The sequence below is a fragment of the Rattus norvegicus genome, chromosome 16 (genome assembly GCF_021556685.1).
Source record: "Rattus norvegicus strain SHRSP/BbbUtx chromosome 16, alternate assembly SHRSP_T2T, whole genome shotgun sequence".
Lineage (NCBI taxonomy): Eukaryota > Metazoa > Chordata > Mammalia > Rodentia > Muridae > Rattus > Rattus norvegicus.
Window position 1 is genome coordinate 45,096,993 of NC_141549.1, and position 20,523 is coordinate 45,117,515.

Here is a 20,523-nt window from a genome sequence, read left to right on the forward strand (position 1 = left end):
ACCTCAAACGTCTCAAGCTAGCTTCCAAACCCATAGACTTTTACAGTCAAACTTCACCCCAATACCCACTAGATAATTACTCTAAATGATTGCATAATGGCACCTTTGATCCCATTATTTTAAGGGGCCTTTACAACTATGCCATCAATCCAGCAAACTAAAAATAGGTTACATGCAGGCTTCACTCCAAGCCTTCTCTTTTCTCCTTCCATTCCCCAACTCTGCTCCTCCTAGCTATGAAATCTCAGCAAGAGGAACCTTCCATTATCCTTGATCCAGCTAATGAACTTCTTCCTTAGTGTTCCCAACCCACCTCTAAAACCTCTTCTCCCCTCCCTGCTTCCTCATTTTCCCTGACTGCCTCAGCCTCCTCAGTTTCCTCTCCTCCTTCTCCAGAATCACTCTCCCTTGCCAGCTACCCTAGCCCTTTCACCCTAGCACCTATTTTCAGGCCCCCAGCCCTCCAACTACTCGTGCTCCTTTTTCACTCCTGATCACTTACAGAAGGACTGTTCAGGGATTGAGTCAAATAACAGACTCATTCTATTTTAGTTTAAGACTTGGGGCCTGCAGAGTAAATAGCCAGGAGGACCAAGAGAAAGAAGACTACTATCTCTCTCTCTCTCTCTCTCTCTCTCTGTCTGTCTCTCTTGATTTTTAAATTACTCTTAATCAATTAGCATAGAAATATCAGGGTTTTTTCCCCAAAAAAACTAGACATAGTTTTCTTTATCTTATGAGAAGTAAGGCTAAGCTTTTTCAATTTTGTCAGATTATTTCTGCAAGAGAATTTAATTGTTGTTTTGATATGTCTGGGTCCTGATCAACCTGTTAGTTTGGAAAGCATCAAACCATTGGTACATGCCCACCAAGTAGTCTCAGGGACTTGGTAATATTGTTATCCAAATGTATTAACCAATAAAGCATAATGGAAGGTATCAGAATATGGGAAAGTGCCTAAGTTAAAGGCTTTGGATATTACATAACCTAATCTGGACTGTCTCCAGTCCCAGATAGTCGTCTGTCAGTTGATGGCTAACAGTCAGGTGAGTTCTTATCTCTGTGTAGTACAGGGATGAGTGTCTAGGCATAATCAGAAATCCTGGTTGATTTTTGGCTGGGAATGATTAACTTGTCCTAAGGGTCTGTTCCTGGGGCATAGAATTTGGTTTCCCAGGATTTTACTATTTCCCAAAGGCCAGAATCTTTTTAAAGGAATGATTTTTAGCAAGTCTCACTTTCACAACCTCTGTTTTTGTAAAGGAAATTCCCTTGTTTCTGGCAACTAGCAGGCCTAGTCCCAAGACATGCATAAAATTGTAAACTTCATATTTTAATTTCAAAAGATAATTTTTCAGAACTTTTTTATGTAAATGTACAATCAGATATTTAAAGTGGGCATCAGTAAATAAAGGTGAGGATGGAATATGAGTCGGAGGTAGAGGGTGAAGCAGTGGAAGGGCCCAATGAACCCTTAATTTCAGTGAGTCTAGAGTCACCTGTTTGGCAGCAGGTTCATAGCGTCTGCTCTCTTAACCTGAGTGTGGTGGATCCATGGTATAATGCCAGCTGTCTTCATGGGGTAGGTATAGAGAGAATTACATTGCAGGGTCCTTTCCAGGTGAGTTTCAGCTCCCTTTGGCTATTCATTTAACACAGATTGTGTCACCGGATTTAACAAGAGGATTCAGGTTGGCTAGGTCCCTGATAGTTTAATGAAGAACTGGAAGGCCTGTAGTGGCTTCTGAGCCAACTGCTGGCTTCTGAGCCTGGGAAGCAGTGAGGGAGGGTTTTTTTTTGAAAAAAAAAAACACAAAAAAAACAGTCTCATGGGAAAGGATTTAGAAACCTCCCTATATGGAGTGCAGCAGACTGAAGCAAAGTCAAAGAAGGAGGCCATCCTTTGCTAATAAGAGTTTTTGTTTGATTGTTGTCCCATTGCTTTGGTGATTGTTTGTTTTGTTCTGTTTGTTTTTATCTGCATAGAACTCTGAGTTCTATCTGCAGAATGAAGTTTTCAATCTATGTATAAAACTTTAGCTATTGAGATGTTTTGGCTATGAAAGCCAGGGTATTCCTGGACCCCATTGCTAGGGAGAAGCTAAATCAGGGACCAGTTCAATCTACTATTTGAGCAGTTTCAATCTGGTGGGGAATACTTTTACCCACACAGAAAAGCTATGTATGAAAACTAACAGATGATTTTTGTCTTCCCCCAGCAGGAAGCTCTTGGTGATATCAGTTTTCCAAGAGTTCACTGAGTAGTTGTCTAATTTAGACCCCTCCCTGGGTGCCTTATTTAGGGTTTTACCTCTGTAAACAGACACCTTGACTAAGGCAACTCTTATAAGGACAACATTTAATTGGGGCTGACTTACTGGTTCAGAGGTCCAGTCCATTATCATCAAGGTGGGGATATAGCAGCATTCAGGCAGGCATGGTGTAGGAGGAGCTGAGAGTTCAACATCCTGTTCAAAGGAAAACAGGAGAAGACCAGTTTCCAGGCAGCTAGAACAAGGGTCTTAAAGCCCCCTCCAACTGCAACGCACTTCCTCCAACAAGACCATAACTATTCCAAAAAGACTACACCTGTTCCAGTAAGGTCACATTTATTCCAACAAGGCTACATCTCCAGCATTGGGCAAAGCATACCCAAACCACCACATTCCATTCCCTGACTCCCACAGGATTGTTTAAACATCTGAGTCTCTGGGGCCATACCTAGCCATAGCATAATAAAAGATGTATTTGGTTGAATTTCAAAAGTTCACATAGTCTATAACAGTCGCAATAATGTTAAAAGTCTGAAGTTCATAGTCTCTTCTAAGATTCATCCAATAGCTTGACTGTAATCCCCAAAGCAAGACAGGAAACCAGCTGAGCAACTTCCAAATCCTGCATCTCCATGTCTGATGTAAAAGTAGTCTTCAGATTTCCAACTTCATTTTCATCTTTGTTGACTGTAGCAAACTTCTTTCCCCTAGACTGGTTCCACTCTGTGTTAGCAGCTTTCCTCTGCAGATATCTCATGGCTCTAGCATCTGACATCTTGGGGTTTCCAAGGCAACTTCAACATTACAATTTTTTGTTCCAATGTCTGGAATCCACATATTATCTTCTGGGCTCCTCCAAAGGGCTTGGTTCACATCTCCACTTCTGTCCTCTGTAGCACTCTAGCCTCTGGTTGTCTCCACTCCACTGTTGCTGCTGTACTTGGTGACCATCCCATGATACTGGCATCTCTAGTACACTGGGGATTTCTGCTGCAACTAGGCTTCACCAATAGCCTTGTTGTTGTAAGAACATAAAAAATTTAAAAAGTATAGATGTCTTTTATCCTGTTAGGTCCAGCACCATGGTGCCGCAAGATATCTGCTAGATATCTTGGTGGAAACACATCCCAACTCCGTGGCGGCCCACTGTTTCCTGCCACCACACACTTTCCTACACTCAAACCATCACGTAAAAGAACACACAGCACAATAACCTTTGACCCAATTGATAAGATATAATTACCCACTTAAACATACAAAGCCCGGTACCATCCATTCCTTAAGAATATTAATAACAACCTGTAAATACACAGCAGAATCTTTTTTAAAAAATTTTTTCTCGGTTTACCGGAAGTCCCACACCCGCGGATCCCGGCCCACACCAGCTCTCTGCTCCCAAACCCCGTGGGAGAGAGACCTCACCGCCTGATCAGGTGGGCACTCCTAAGGCTGCAGAGCGGAGGAGACCACCAACACTGCCCACCCCTGCCCACATCCCTGGCCCAAGAGGAAACTGTATAAGGCCTCTGGGTTCCCAAAGGGGAGGGCCCAGGAGCGGCAGGACCCCTGCGCCTGAGACACCGCTGGAACCTGAAGGAAACAGACCGGATAAACAGTTCTCTGCACCCAAATCCCGTGGGAGGGAGAGCTAAACCTTCAGAGAGGCAGACACGCCTGGGAAACCAGAAGAGACTGCACTGTGCACACATCCAGACGCCAGAGGAAAACACCAAACGCCATCTGGAACCCTGGTGCACGGAGGCTCCCGGAAAGAGAGGCACAGATCTTCCTGGTTGCTGCCGCCGCGGAGAGGACTTAGGCAGTACCCCATGAGAAAACTTGAGCCTTGGAACCATAGGTAGGACCAACTTTTCCCCTGCAAGAGACCTGCCTGGTGAACTCCAGACACAGGCCCACAGGAACAGCTGAAGACCTGTAGATAGGAAAAACCACATATCCGAAAGCAGAACACTCTGTCCCCATAACTGGCTGAAAGAAAACAGGAAAACAGGTCTACAGCACTTCTGACACACAGGCTTATAGGACAGTCTAGCCACTGTCAGAAATAGCAGAACAAAGTAACACTAGAGATAATCTGATGGCGAGAGGCAAGCCCAGGAACCCAAGCAACAGAAACCAAGACTACATGGCATCATCGGGGCCCAATTCTCCCACCAAAAGAAACAAGGAATATCCAAACACAACAGAAAAGCAAGATCTTGTTTCAAAATCATATTTGATCATGATACTGGAGGACTTCAAGAAAGACGTGAAGAACTCCCTTAGAGAACAAGTAGAACCCTACAGAGAGGAATCGCAAAAATGCCTGAAAGAATTCCAGGAAAACATAAATGAACAAGTAGAAACCCATAGAGAGGAGACACAAAAATTCCTGAAAGAATTCCAGGAAAACACAATCAAACAGTTGAAGGAATTAAAAATGGAAATAGAAGCAATCAAGAAAGAACACATGGAAACAACCCTGGATATAGAAAAACAAAAGAAGAGACAAGGAGCTGTAGATACAAGCTTCACCAACAGAATACCAGAGATGGAAGAGAGAATCTCGGGAGCAGAAGATTCCATAGAAATCATTGACTCAACTGTCAAAGAGAATGTAAAGCAGAAAAAGCTACTGGTCCAAAACATACAGGAAATCCAGGACTCAATGAGAAGATCAAACCTAAGGATAATAGGTATAGAAGAGAGTGAAGACTCCCAGCTCAAAGGACCAGTAAATATCTTCAACAAAATCATAGAAGAAAACTTCCCTAACCTAAAAAAAGAGATACCCATAGGCATACAAGAAGCCTACAGAACTCCAAATAGATTGGACCAGAAAAGAAACACCTCCCATCACATAATAGTCAAAACACCAAACGCACAAAATAAAGAAAGAATATTAAAAGCAGTAAGGGAAAAAGGTCAAGTAACATATAAAGGGAGACCTATCAGAATCACACCAGACTTTTCGCCGGAAACTATGAAGGCCAGAAGATCCTGGACTGATGTCATACAGACCCTAAGAGAACACAAATGCCAGCCCAGGTTACTGTATCCTGCAAAACTCTCAATTAACATACATGGAGACACCAAGATATTCCATGACAAAACCAAATTTACACAATATCTTTCTACAAATCCAGCACTACAAAGGATAATAAAGGGTAAAGCCCAACATAAGGAGGCAAGCTATACCCTAGAAGAAGCAAGAAACTAATCGTCTTGGCAACAAAACAAAGAGAAGAAAAGCACACAAACATAACCTCACATCCAAATATGAATATAACAGGGAGCAATAATCACTATTCCTTAATATCTCTCAACATCAATGGCCTCTACTCCCCAATAAAAAGACATACATTAACAAACTGGATATGCAACGAGGACCCTGCATTCTGCTGCCTACAGGAAATACACCTCAAAGACAAAGACAGACACTACCTCAGAGTGAAAGGCTGGAAAACAACTTTCCAAGCAAATGGTCAGAAGAAGCAAGCTGGAGTAGCCATTCTAATATCAAATAAAATCAATTTTCAATTAAAAGTCATCAAAAAAGATAAGGAAGGACACTTCATATTCATCAAAGGAAAAATCCACCAAGATGAACTCTCAATCCTAAATATCTATGCCCCAAATACAAGGGCACCTACATACGTAAAAGAAACCTTACTAAAGCTCAAAACACACATTGCACCTCACACAATAATAGTGGGAGATTTCAACACCCCACTCTCATCAATGGACAGATCATGGAAACAGAAATTAAACAGAGACGTAGACAGACTGAGAGAAGTTATGAGCCAAATGGACTTAACAGATATTGATAGAACATTCTACCCTAAAGCAAAAGGATATACCTTATTCTCAGCTCCTCATGGTACTTTCTCCAAAATTGACCATATAGTTGGTCAAAAAACGGGCCTCAACAGGTACAGAAAGATAGAAATAATCCCATGCGTGCAATCAGACCACCACGGCCTAAAACTGGTCTTCAATAACAATAAGGGAAGAATGCCCACATATACGTGGAAATTGAACAATGCTCTACTCAATGATAACCTGGTCAAGGAAGAAATAAAGAAAGAAATTAAAAACTTTTTAGAATTTAATGAAAAAGAAGGTACAACATACCCAAACTTATGGGACACAATGAAAGCTGTGCTAAGAGGAAAACTCATAGTGCTGTTTGCCTGCAGAAAGAAACAGGAAAGAGCATATGTCAGCAGCTTGACAGCACACCTAAAAGCTCTAGAGCAAAAAGAAGCAAATACACCCAGGAGGAGTAGAAGGCAGGAAATAATCAAACTCAGAGCTGAAATCAACCAAGTAGAAACAAAAAGGACCATAGAAAGAATCAACAGAACCAAAAGTTGGTTCTTTGAGAAAATCAACAAGATAGATAAACCCTTAGCCAGACTAACGAGAGGACACAGAGAGTGTGTCCAATTTAACAAAATCAGAAATGAAAAGGGAGACATAACTACAGATTCAGAGGAAATTCAAAAAATCATCAGATCTTACTATAAAAGCCTATATTCAACAAAACTTGAAAATGTACAGGAAATGGACAATTTCCTAGACAAATACCAGGTACCGAAGTTAAATCAGGAACAGATAAACCAGTTAAACAACCCCATAACTCCTAAGGAAATAGAAGCAGTCATTAAAGGTCTCCCAACCAAAAAGAGCCCAGGTCCAGACGGGTTTAGTGCAGAATTCTATCAGACCTTCATAGAAGATCTCATACCAATATTATCCAAACTATTCCACAAAATTGAAACAGATGGATCACTCCCGAATTCCTTCTATGAAGCCACAATTACTCTTATACCTAAACCACACAAAGAGCCAACAAAGAAAGAGAACTTCAGACCAATTTCCCTTATGAATATCGATGCAAAAATACTCAATAAAATTCTGGCAAACCGAATCCAAGAGCACATCAAAACAATCATCCACCATGATCAAGTAGGCTTCATCCCAGGCATGCAGGGATGGTTTAATATACGGGAAACCATCAACGTGATCCATTATATAAACAAACTGAAAGAACAAAACCACATGATCATTTCATTAGATGCTGAGAAAGCATTTGACAAAATTCAACACCCCTTCATGATAAAAGTCCTGGAAAGAATAGGAATTCAAGGCCCATACCTAAACATAGTAAAAGCCATATACAGCAAACCAGTTGCTAACATTAAACCAAATGGAGAGAAACTTGAAGCAATCCCACTAAAATCAGGGACTAGACAAGGCTGCCCACTCTCTCCCTACTTATTCAATATAGTTCTTGAAGTTCTAGCCAGAGCAATCAGACAACAAAAGGAGGTCAAGGGGATACAGATCGGAAAAGAAGAGGTCAAAATATCACTATTTGCAGATGACATGATAGTTTATTTAAGTGATCCCAAAAGTTCCACCAGAGAACTAGTAAAGCTGATAAACAACTTCAGCAAAGTGGCTGGGTATAAAATTAACTCAAATAAATCAGTAGCCTTCCTCTACACAAAAGAGAAACAAGCCGAGAAAGAAATTAGGGAAACGACACCCTTCATAATAGACCCAAATAATATAAAGTACCTCGGTGTGACTTTAACCAAGCAAGTAAAAGATCTGTACAATAAGAACTTCAAGACACTGAGGAAAGAAATTGAAGAAGACCTCAGAAGATGGAAAGATCTCCCATGCTCATGGATTGGCAGGATTAATATAGTAAAAATGGCCATTTTACCAAAAGCGATCTACAGATTCAATGCAATCCCCATCAAAATACCAATCCAATTCTTCAAAGAGTTAGACAGAACAATTTGCAAATTCATCTGGAATAACAAAAAACCCAGGATAGCTAAAACTATCCTCAACAATAAAAGGACTTCAGGGGGAATCACTATCCCTGAACTCAAGCAGTATTACAGAGCAATAGTGATAAAAACTGCATGGTATTGGTACAGAGACAGACAGATAGACCAATGGAATAGAATTGAAGACCCAGAAATGAACCCACATACCTATGGTCACTTGATTTTTGACAAAGGAGCCAAAACCATCAAATGGAAAAAGGATAGCATTTTCAGCAAATGGTGCTGGTTCAACTGGAGGTCAACATGTAGAAGAATGCAGATCGATCCATGCTTATCACCCTGTACAAAGCTTAAGTCCAAGTGGATCAAGGACCTCCACATCAAACCTGATACACTCAAACCAATAGAAGAAAAACTAGGGAAGCATCTGGAACACATGGGCACTGGAAAAAATTTCCTGAACAAAACACCAATGGCTTACGCTCTAAGATCAAGAATCGACAAATGGGATCTCATAAAACTGCAAAGCTTCTGTAAGGCAAAGGACACTGTGGTTAGGACAAATCGGCAACCAACAGATTGGGAAAAGATCTTTACCAATCCTACAACAGATAGAGGCCTTATATCCAAAATATACAAAGAACTCAAGAAGTTAGACCGCAGGGAGACAAATAACCGTATTAAAAATGGGGTTCAGAGCTAAACAAAGAATTCACAGCTGAGGAATGCCGAATGGCTGAGAAACACCTAAAGAAATGTTCAGCATCTTTAGTCATAAGGGAAATGCAAATCAAAACAACCCTGAGATTTCACCTCACACCAGTGAGAATGGCTAAGATCAAAAACTCAGGTGACAGCAGATGCTGGCGAGGATGTGGAGAAAGATGAACACTCCTCCATTGTTGGTGGGATTGCAGACTGGTACAACCATTCTGGAAATCAGTCTGGAGGTTCCACAGAAAATTGGACATTGAACTGCCTGAGGATCCAGCTATACCTCTCTTGGGCATATACCGAAAAGATGCCCCAACATATAAAAAAGACACGTGCTCCACTATGTTCATCGCAGCCTTATTTATAATAGCCAGAAGCTGGAAAGAACCCAGATGCCCTTCAACAGAGGAATGGATACAGAAAATGTGGTACATCTACACAATGGAATATTACTCAGCTATCAAAAACAACGGCCTTATGAAATTCGTAGGCAAATGGTTGGAACTGGAAAATATCATCCTGAGTGAGCTAACTCAATCACAGAAAGACATACATGGTATTCACTCACTGATAAGTGGCTATTAGCCCAAATGCTTGAATTCCCCTAGATGCCTAGAACAAATGAAACTCAAGACGGATGATCAAAATGTGAATGCTTCACTCCTTCTCTAAAAGGGGAACAAGAATACCCTTAGCAGGGAAGAGAGAGGCAAAGATTAAAACAGAGACTGAAGGAACACCCATTCAGAGCCTGCCCCACATGTGGCCCATACATATACAGCCACCCAATTAGACAAGATGGATGAAGCAAAGAAGTGCAGACAGACAGGAGCCGGATGTAGATCGCTCCTGAGAGACACAGCCAGAATACAGCAAATACAGAGGCGAATGCCAGCAGCAAACCACTGAACTGAGAATAGGACCCCCGTTGAAGGAATCAGAGAAAGAACTGGAAGAGCTTGAAGGGGCTCAAGACCCCATATGTACAACAATGCCAAGCAACCAGAGCTTCCAGGGACTAAGCCACTACCTAAAGACTATACATGGACTGACCCTGGACTCTGACCTCATAGGTAGCAATGAATATCCTAGTAAGAGCACCAGTGGAAGGGGAAGCCCTGGGTCCTACTAAGACTGAACCCCCAGTGAACTAGACTTTTGGGGGGAGGGCGGCAATGGGGGGAGGGTTGGGAGGGGAACACCCATAAGGAAGGGTAGTTGGGAGGGGGATGTTTGCCCGGAAACCAAAGAATTATTATTAAGTATTAAATAAATTTAAAAAAATTATATATTGAAATACCTCCATCTCTTATCGCTATACCTACCTTCATTCTACGGAAACATTCCACCAATTCATTTGAGCCACTATAATAGGACCCCCTAATCCATGTGGTCAGAAAGAAAACAAGTTTATTTCTCAGTTCTTAAATCCGGGAATTTCAAAACCAAGGGGTCAGAAAATCTGGCATATGCTGATAGTCAACTTTCTGGTTCATAGATGGTGCCTTCTCCCTATGTCAGGAGGCAAGGTAGCTCTCCAGAGCTTCTTTTGTAAGGACACCATTCATCCGTAAGAGTGTCACCATCCTGATATAGTCACCTCTCCAAAGAACTACTTTGTATTATCACATTGGGAATTGGGTTTCAACATGTGGATCTGGGGAATACAGAAACATTTGGAATAAGGGGTGTCAATGGGATGTACTCAATACTGGAGACTCACATGCTCTGCTCGACACTGAAGAGATTGTTACTAATAAGGAAAGCCAGCTCAATGAGAGTTGAGAGGAACTGGTAGAGCGTCCACAAGCAAAACTGAAAGTAAAACATCATGGACCATCAGTCCAGCCCCGTATACCAGCCCTGGAAAGAGTTCCTATCTCATCCCAGGGTCAAATCTAATACTAGACTCAAGGATTTTGGTGTCTCAAATAGTGAAAAGTCTGCTGCTTATTTCAATCCCTCAAAAATAGTCTCACTTCACCAAAACATATTTCCACTCCAGTAAAATAATTTTAAACTCAACCATCAATGAGCAGATACAGCTTCCGTTTCTTGTGAAATCGGTCTGCTAACTGAAAGTCTGGTTGAGAAATAAGCAGTTTGTCTCTCTTCCATTTCTTTTCTGGCCTGGCCCATCTCCACCCAACTGTCCAACAGAAATCACTTCTTTCCTCTGCAGCTGAATCACATGTCCAGTGTCCCACCTCCACACTGTAAATGTAACATGAAAATACAGTTCTACCCTCATTTATTTTAGCAAACACCCACGAGAATGAAGTACCAGATATCTGGCTCAACCCTGATACACAGACGATCTTCCCAAGAACTTTATAAATTGTTCTCCAAACACCTGAGAAATGTATGACCATAATAATAATAATAATAATAGTGTTGTATAATATATCTGATGCGTAGAAATGAGATGGAAATCCAGAGCCAGACATGATTTGTGGGGAAGCAGGCATATTTGAGCACAGGTATTCTAGAACAAGTTCTTTGATCACTGGCCATGCCTCTGTAGTATTTGAAATGAACAGAAACTGAGCTGATTTTTCACTAGGTTGCTTCCTTATGATAGAAAAATTTACAGTTATTTAGATGCATGGCTTGGTTTGTAGTTTGTAGTTCTTTTTTCTCACCCAGTAAATTGCAAAGATGCAACTCAAAGGAAATTAACACTAAACTTTGAAACAGAATCTGTGATTCAGAGGAAATAAAATATGCACAACTCTTTTATGAGAAATCTTCACTGTGTCCCTAAGGCCAGTTTGTATTATCACAACTGGATTGTCATTTGGGAAACTGCTTCCCAAAACCGAGCATTAAAATAGTAGGAAAATACAGTGCTCCTGTGTAAAGCACGTATAGGGTAGAAGGGAAGAAGAATGTTCATTACCAGAACCCAGCATCATTTCGGACTTCACCCTTCACACATGAGACTTCCATTGCTGTAGGGAGCCGTATTGGATTTGGGCCTAGCCGCTTTTTGACTGCATGGCTCAAAGTGACTAGGTGACTCTGGGCTGTTTGGCCACAGATATTCACCCCTAAGATGACTGCCATAAGTCTTAAGATTGTTGGACAAAAGCCACTCCCATGAATTTACGGCACAGGAAGATAACATTCAAGGGATGCCTCAGCTCGAGCAGATACCAGTTATCTCCTGAGTCAACACCCGGTGTCTCCACTGCCTGACCTCTGCCTCCTGCTATCACTGCCTATACCCTTGCCCCTCCATCCTTCGTGTTTCACAAAGGTCACTCCCTCTACCTGAAAGCCTTAAAAGCTGTAACGTTCATCCCAATAAACGAGACCTTGACAACAGAAAAAATTAATTTTTTTTTCTCCATCTTTATTAAATTGGGTATTTATTATTTACATTTCAATTGTTATTCCCTTTACTGGTTTCCAGGCAAACATCCCCCCTAACCACTCCAACACCCCTTCTATATATGGGTGTTCCCTTCCCCATCCTCCTCCCATTACCACCCTCCACCCAACAATCCCGTTCACTGGGGGTTCAGTCTTGGCAGAACCAAGGGCTTCCCTTTCCACTGGTGTTCTTACTAGGCTATTCATTGCTACCTATGCAGTTGGAGCCCAGGGTCAGTCCATGTATAGTTTTTGGGTAGTGGCTTAGTCCCTGGAAGCTCTAGTTGGTTGGCATTGTTGTTCATATCGGGGTCTCAAGCCCCTTCAAACTCTTTCAGTCCTTTCTCTGATTCCTTCAACGGGTGTGCCATTCTTAGTTCACTGGTTTGCTATGTATTTGCCATATTCTGGCTGTGTCTCTCAGGACAGATCTACATCCGTGAACCCCATTTTTTAATAGGGTTATTTGTCTCCCTGCTGTCTAACTTCGTGAGTTCTTTGTATATTTTAGACATGTGCCCTCTATTAGTTGTAGGATTGGTAAAGATCTTTTCCCAATCTGTTGGTTGATGTTTTGTCCTAACAACAGTGTCCTTTGCCTTACAGAAGCTTTGTAGTTTTATGAGTCCCCTTTTGTCCATTCTTGATCTTAGAGCCTAAGTCATTGGTCTTTTGCTCAGGAAATTTTCTCCAGTGCCCATGTGTTCGAGACTCTTCCCCACTTTTTCTTCTATTAGTTGGAGTGTATCTGGTTTGATGTGGAAGTCCTTGATCCACTTGGACTTAAGCTTTGTACAGGGTGATAAGCATGGATCGATCTGCATTGTTCTACATGCTGACCTCCAGTTGAACCAGCACCATTTGCTGAAAATGCTATCTTTTTTTCATTGGATGGTTTTGGCTCCTTTGTCAAAAATCAAGTGACCATAGGTGTGTGGGTTCATTTATGGGTCTTCAATACTATTCCACTGGTCTGTCTGCCTGTCTCTATACCAATACCATACAGTTTTTATCACTATTGCTCTGTAATACTGCTTGAGTTCAGGGATAGAGATTCCCCCGGAAGTCCTTTTATTGTTGAGGATAGTTTTAGCAATCCTGGATTTTTGTTATTCCAGATGAATTTGCAAATTGTTCTGTCTAACTCTCTGAAGAATTGGATTGGAATTTTGATGGGGATTGCATTGAATCTGTAGATTTCTTTTGGTAAAATGGCCATTTTTGCTATATTAATCCTGCCAATCCATGAGCATGGAAGATCTTTCCATCCTCTGAGATCCTCTTCAATTTCTTTCTTCATAGGCTTGAAGTTCTTATCATACAGATATTTCACTTGCTTGGTTAAAATCACACTGAGGTATTTTATTTTATTTGGGACTATTATGAAGGATGTCGTTTCCCTAATTTCTTTCTCAGCTTGTTTCTCTTTTGTGTAGAGGAAGGCTACTGACTTATTTGAGTTAATTTTATACCCAGCCACTTTGCTGAAGTTGTTTATCAGCTTTAGTAGTTCTCCAGTGAAACTTTTGGGATCACTTAAATATACTATCATATCATCTGCAAAAAGTGATATTTTGACTTCTTCCTTTCCATTCTGTATCCCTTTCATCTCCTTTTGTTGTCTGATTGCTCTGGTTAGAACTTTGAGAACTATATTGAATAAGTAGGGAGAGAGTGGGCAGCCTTGTCTAGTCCCTGATTTTAGTGGGATTGCTTCAAGTTTCTCTCCATTTAGTTTAATATTAGCTACTGGTTTGCTGTATATGGTTTTTACTATGTTTAGGTATGGGCCTTGAATTCCTGTTCTTTCCAAGACTTTTATCATGAAGGGGTGTTGAATTTTGTCAAATGCTTTCTCAGCATCTAATGAAATGATCATGTAATTTTGTTCTTTCAGTTTTTTATATAGTGGATTACGTTGATGGTTTACCCTATATTAAACTATCCCTGCATCCCTGGGATGAAGCCTACTTGATCATGGTGGATGATTGTTTTGATGTGCTCTTGGATTCGGTTTGCAAGAATTTTATTGAGTATTTTTGCATCGATATTCATAAGGGAAATTGGTCTGAAGTTCTCTTTCTTTGTTGGATCTTTGTGTGGTTGAGGTTATAAGAGTAATTGTGGCTTCATAGAAGGAATTCAGTAGCAACAGAGCAGAATCTTAAAGTCAGCCTCCATTGTCCTGCCACGGCTTCTCTCCTTCTCCCCTGTTTCCTCCTTTCTTTCCAGTTTCTTCCTCTCCCTTCAGACTTCTCTCCCACCCATCCTTCCTTCTCTTCCAATGACAGGCCTCATTCTATCCTGTGCCTGCCCCTCACCTGTATTTTACAGATTCAATCCGGAGAAGGTTCTGGTGAATTCACCTGATTTCTGAGAAAATAATCTTTTCCTCTGGAGTCCTCCATCACTCTGTGGATTTGAACTGTCCATTTCTTCTTTACAATAGAGTCTCAGGCAGCATCGGGGTGTGGAATTGACATTCAGAATATCAACAGGCCTCATTGATCTTAGGCCCATTTGTCAGGCAGCCAGGTCAGCACCCCTGAAGCAGAGGAAAGCAATTTGGAGGGGAAGCCAAACAGCCTCTAGGAAGAACATGATATTTTAAATGTCTTCTGCTACTTCTGCTGCTGCTGCTTCTGCTGCTGCTGCTTCTCCTTCCTCTTCTCCTTCCCCTTCTCCTTCTCCTCTCTCTCCCTCTCCTCCCTCTCCCTCTCCTCCCTCTCCCTCTCCTCTGTGGTTGTCATCGTAGTCATCTTCTTCTTCTTCTTCTTCTTCTTCTTCTTCTTCTTCTTCTTCTTCTTCTTCTTCTTCTTCTTCTTCTTCTTCTTCTTCTTCTTCTTCTTCTTCTTCTTCTTCTTCTTCTTCTCCTCCTCCTCCTTCCCCTTCCCCTTCCCCTTCCTTCCCCTTCTCCTTTCTCCTTTCTCCTTCTCCTTCCCCTTCTCCTTTCTCCTTTCTCCTTCCCCTTCTCCTTTCTCCTTTCTCCTTCCCCTTCCCCTTCCCCTTCCGCTTCCCCTTCCCCTCCCGCTTCCCCTTCCCCTCCTCCTCCTCCTCCTCCTCCTCCTCCTCCTCCTCCTCCTCCTCCTTCTTCTTCTTCTTCTTCTTCTTCTTCTTCTTCTTCAAATCAGCAGTGAGAAGCCCCCATATATAGATCTATAAATCATACTGTGGCCATTCCAGGTAGCAAAAGCACACCATCTGATGATCTGTGTATATGGTGGTAGATTTTCCTTTTCCCCATCCAAACGACTTGGTCAGATCAATAGATCAATCAGTTCTGCTCTCTTCCTGGAGCGATTTTTCTTGGGCCCAAATTGTTTCGGTTAAAGTAACTACTGTAGCTCTCATATACCTGTCTTTTCTGTCATCTCATGATGGTTATGAATGAACACCTGAGTTATTGAGCAAGAGGGTTACTGAATCATTGGCTGTGGGTTTCTCAAACAAGCTTTGAGAGTGGCCCAGGAGTAGAGACCGGTACTGGCTCATACAATTGTTAGACAGCCAGTTTTCTGGTGCTTCTTGGAGGAGGGTCTCAAAAATGTCATGGGGTGCTGTGAGTATAAGCTCTTGATCCAGAGTTAATTTGTTTGCTTCCCACCCTTAACCCCATTAAACTAGAAGTAGCTGCCACAGCTCTTTGACAGATGGCTCCTTCTATGGCTAGAAGGTTCAATTGTTTGGACAGGTTCATCTCATAGCCCCCAAAGTTTGTGTTAAAATCCCTTTTGTAATGTCTTTTGTTTAGTCTCAGTCCAAATTAGGGGGTCAGTGCCCCACTTTGTCTTGCTCTCTAGAGGCCTTGCTATTATTGTAAACTCCTGATTCCAGAGACAGCAATGCCTAGCTCCACCTAGGAACTCTCAAACTTGTCTCTTAGTTTTTAGAGCTGGATTCTGAAGGCTGGCAACAATATGCTGAGATGGTCTCCTTTTTGCTTCCGCTCAGCTAGGAGCTGAGATAGGTAGCCTCTGATGTAAAAATTTGGGCTTTCTTAGCCAACATTTTGTAGCCCAGGGTCTGTAACTCTTGTAAAAGTCCATCAGTATCCCCTTTATAATCTATGTTCCCAGCAACCCTCTGATAGAAGGGCAGAGCTCATCACTTAAGATCTCATCAAAAGGACTCGCAAACTTTAAAAACTTTGGGCCAACTCAGTCCATGTAAGTTGCCTGCTGTAACCTCTCACTGCTTTTGTCCATTTAAAACCAAAAAAAAAGGGTTGACTCACCATTGTCAATGAGAGGCTGAACAATGTATGTTTTAGTTCCAAGAGAGTGTACACTGTTTGTCTGAAGAATCAGACTCATTAGAATTAGAGGCACCAGGCTTTTAAAGTAAAGCAAGCAGATTTGCAGCGTTTTCCAGGACCAAATAAAAATATTGATCAACTGAAAAACTTTGAAGAAGCTTGTGTTCTGTGGTGTCAAATACTTGCATATTTAGTTACGTAAAATTTAAACAAACACATCTCTTTCATTGGTGTGTAGGTTTACTTTGATTTTTAATAAACACTAAAATATGTATCCCAAAAGAAATGTTTTAAATTAACATCCTTTATGATTTATTATCAAAATGTGTATTCATATTATATGAATTTGTATGGTTTTGAATCTTCATTTTAACTGTTTATGATACTATCCTGATCCATAAATTGCCTATGGAAAGGCCATATTGATTGGATAAAAGACTCTCAGAAAATAATTTTTGAAGACTGTTTCTTGCCCCATATCCACAGATGTTCTAGAATCTACTGTGTAGTCCATGCTGGACTCAGACATGAGCAATCTGCCATGTTCTCCCAGGAATTGGGATCACAGCTGTAAGGCACCGGCATGACATACAAACCTCAAAATTTAAACCATGTCTTCTAAGAACTAGTTGGAAAATTCTTTTACATAGTAATGATGAGAAAAAGAAGAAAAGGAGGTAAGATGCTCTAGCTATTAAGGAGTTAGAAAATACTTAGAAATAGGTTACTGTTCTGTTTTGCTTCTCTACCCTGATAAAACACTGGCCAAAGTCAAATTGAGCAATAAAAGGTTTATTTCATCTTTATACCTCCAAATGAGAGTCTATTATCTAGACAGGAAATGAAGCAGAAATCTTGGAGAAACAGTCTTTATTGGCTTGCTCTCAATGGCTTGTTCAGCTGGCTTTTCTTGCATAACTGAGACCACCATTCTAGGAATGCTACTCCCCTCTCCACAGAGGACTGGGCTCTCACCCTATATCAGTCAAACAAATGCTAGATGGTGGTGCATGCTTCTGATCCCATCCCTCAGGAGGCAGAAGCCGATGAATCTTTGAGTTTAAGGCCAGCCTGTTCTATAGAGTAGCCAGGGCTACACCGAGAAACCCTGCCTCCAAAAAAGCTAAAATGCAGAAAAACAAATCAAATCAAAACAAACAACAAGAGAAAGAAAAAAATCTACATTGTAAACTCCAGGAGCTTTTAATTTTGCTATCATGAAAAATATAAAGCAATATGCTACTTTCTCATTTTACATCGTATATTCAAGAGAGTTTCTTTCTGGCAAGCATTCTCTAAACTGAAAATACTGTTCTGTGGCACCAGAGACAATGCCCTGAGGATTATTTTTGTAACATCTCTACAAAGCACACCCAAAGGGAGTTAGCCAAACTCTGAACAAATTTTTATGAAGACTGGATTCTTGCTTATTACTATGATTTTAGCATTAAGAAATTAGGCGAAAAATTAGCTCTCCTTCAATCTGGTGAATTACAAACTTAAACCTTGAATTAAAAATAAGTGCTGGCAGCCGATTTTAAGCAAAAATGGCCTTATCTAGGGACTTGAAGTCCTCTGAAATATTTTCCACAAGTTGCTCCATCTGAGATTCCCAGACACAGCAACATCTTGGTTTGTTTTCGTAGCAAAATGGCTCCAGGTATACTTTCTAGAAGCAGATTCTGAACTTGACTTTTACCTTTTGTACCGTGTTAGCATATTTTATGTCCTTCTTAATGATGATGAGCTCTGTGTACTTAAAATGGCAAGAACTAATAATGACTCAGAAAATGTCATCCTGAATGACTGACACTGTTTTTTTTCCCCCCTGATGAGATGGGAACATCACATCAAGTATTAGCTGAATAAAAGACTGAAAAGCAGAGTGAACATTCTTCCTTTAGAGAAGAGAACTTATTGTCTCTCTGGATCTAACTCTGGTTGTAGTTGTTTAAATCTTCTATGGAAAAACTATGGACCCAAACTGCTAGATAGACAGCCCAGCCAGTAATGGTGCCTGCTACTGAACCAGACCACAAGACTTCAGTTCTGGGGGCTCCCATAGTGAAAGGAGAAAACAGCTCCCTTAACTTGCCCTCTGGCATCCACGTGGGCTGTGTGAGTGGTATTTATAGACATGGGATATGTGTGTATGGGCACATATCAATACTCTTTTATGCATCAATATTTTTTTTGTCTTTCAGAGCTGAGTGTACAGCTATGGACGGCTGGGTGTGGGTGTCTCATTCAGTTATTTTCTTACATAGAAATTTCTTTTTCTCTTTAGATCCATTATTAGGCATGTATTTCTCTACTTTGAAGATAAGCCACTTCCCAAAAATGTAACATATGTCCCCAAGACATTCTTGTTTTCCTCATTATAGTCCAGGCAATTGATATGTATTTTCCCCAGTCAAGCATAGCTTTTTTCTCCTAATCTGTATCCTTACATCCAACCTCTTGATGCCATTTCTTAAGGAAAAGGTCATTTTTTAAAGCCAATTTTAATGGGTTCTCTTGCCCAGGAAAGATGTTAATATTTGACCTAAATACTAAGGTCTGTATTGTCCCAGTCTCTTTTTTCTATTTTAATAGTTTTATTTTCCTTTCACAGTCTCTAGATCCTTTCATATCTGTGGATAGCCACATTCACCTCCCACAAAAGGAAGCAAGCAAGACATGATTAGTTAAATTCATGATGTGCTTTCCCAGTGATTTTCATGTTGCATAGTCTTCCCATCTTCTTTTCTGTCTTATGAAACTCTATTTGTTTCTATTTCCTGAATAATCTGAAAGGAAAATTTCTCCAAAAAGCGCTTTTCTGAAATCAACCCATTATATCTTTATAAAACTTCATTTAGAGTTTAATCATAAAACAGTATTATGAACTCTTATAGATTTTCAAGATATTATATGCCATTTAATTTTCATTCATTCATTCATTCATCAAACATTTATTGGAAACCTGTTATTGTTAGTCATTTCATTAAGGGGTAGGGCAAACAGTTGTAAGAAGTCATCTTAACTTTTAACAAATTCATTTTCTACAAGGAGAGTTAACTTTTAAGTAAATTTTGATTTACAAATCTAGCATAAGTGATTCCAAGGAAACAGAATCTGTAGAGAATATGTTGGAAGGAAATAGTAGCAATATGTACTGTGACAGTGAGTAGGAATTATTTCCTGAGATTCTCTCTTGTAAGGGTAGATAATTATTCAGAACTTGACATATGATTGAAGCTACAAATATCATAAAAGAACTACATTTTGTGAGCTGAATTTCTCTGGAAAAAAAACAAGTTATGTAGAAGAGTCAGCAGACTAATAAGAACACCCATGATTGTAGAGAATTGGGCCAAGGTCCATCGCTAAAATTATTTGGGACCATCTTATTCTCTTTAATAGTTGTTTATTGTTCTGTATCTCATATCCATGCCTTTCACTATTATTTAAAACCTTTCAAATGGATTAACTTGGCAGAGCGTTCTACCAACCAAAGGCTAAGGATTGTCCTTAGATTTCCCAAGTTTTGTAACCTGCTCACCTGATGTTCTGTGACTATAGTTTGTTAACTACTTCCACAGTGGAAAACACAATTTGGAGCAACCTGAATGCATGTTACTTGGATTCCATTCACATTCATTCTGAATATTGGCTTACTCCCTCTGGAGTGAATACTGTGTGCTTTTACAGGTCACGTTCAAGTACACAAATGGATAATTCCTGTAATGTGATGACTAAAGGACCCAGTTAAAGAAGCTACTTTAGAAATATAGACCCTGATTTCATGAGTAAGAGCAGCAAGCATTTGCTTTCCATCAGCATCCACATTACAAATATGTTTTGCTCACAGTGTGGACAGGTATATTAACTGCACGCAGCCGAACTAATCAAAGTAATCTCATTCACAGATGTGGTTCCTGTGGCTACTTGAGCTAATAAGATAATAAGACTTGCGGGACAGTGAGCACTCTACACTCATATTCTAAACAATGGTTCAAGACTAATGTAGAAGCCATATGATTTGTTTCTTGTTCATTCGATTCAATTTTATATACGGCACAGCTTCGATGTGGAATATTTGGCAGTGACAACGCTA

At 40.6% G+C, this 20,523-nt stretch overlaps 1 protein-coding gene; it reads left to right on the forward strand.

The window, feature by feature from the left end:
- The window catches only part of Erich1 (glutamate-rich 1), a gene marked incomplete at its 5' end in the record, with an annotated part of 52,793,804 nt that overhangs the window by 14,226,433 nt on the left and 38,546,848 nt on the right, over positions 1 to 20,523 (forward strand).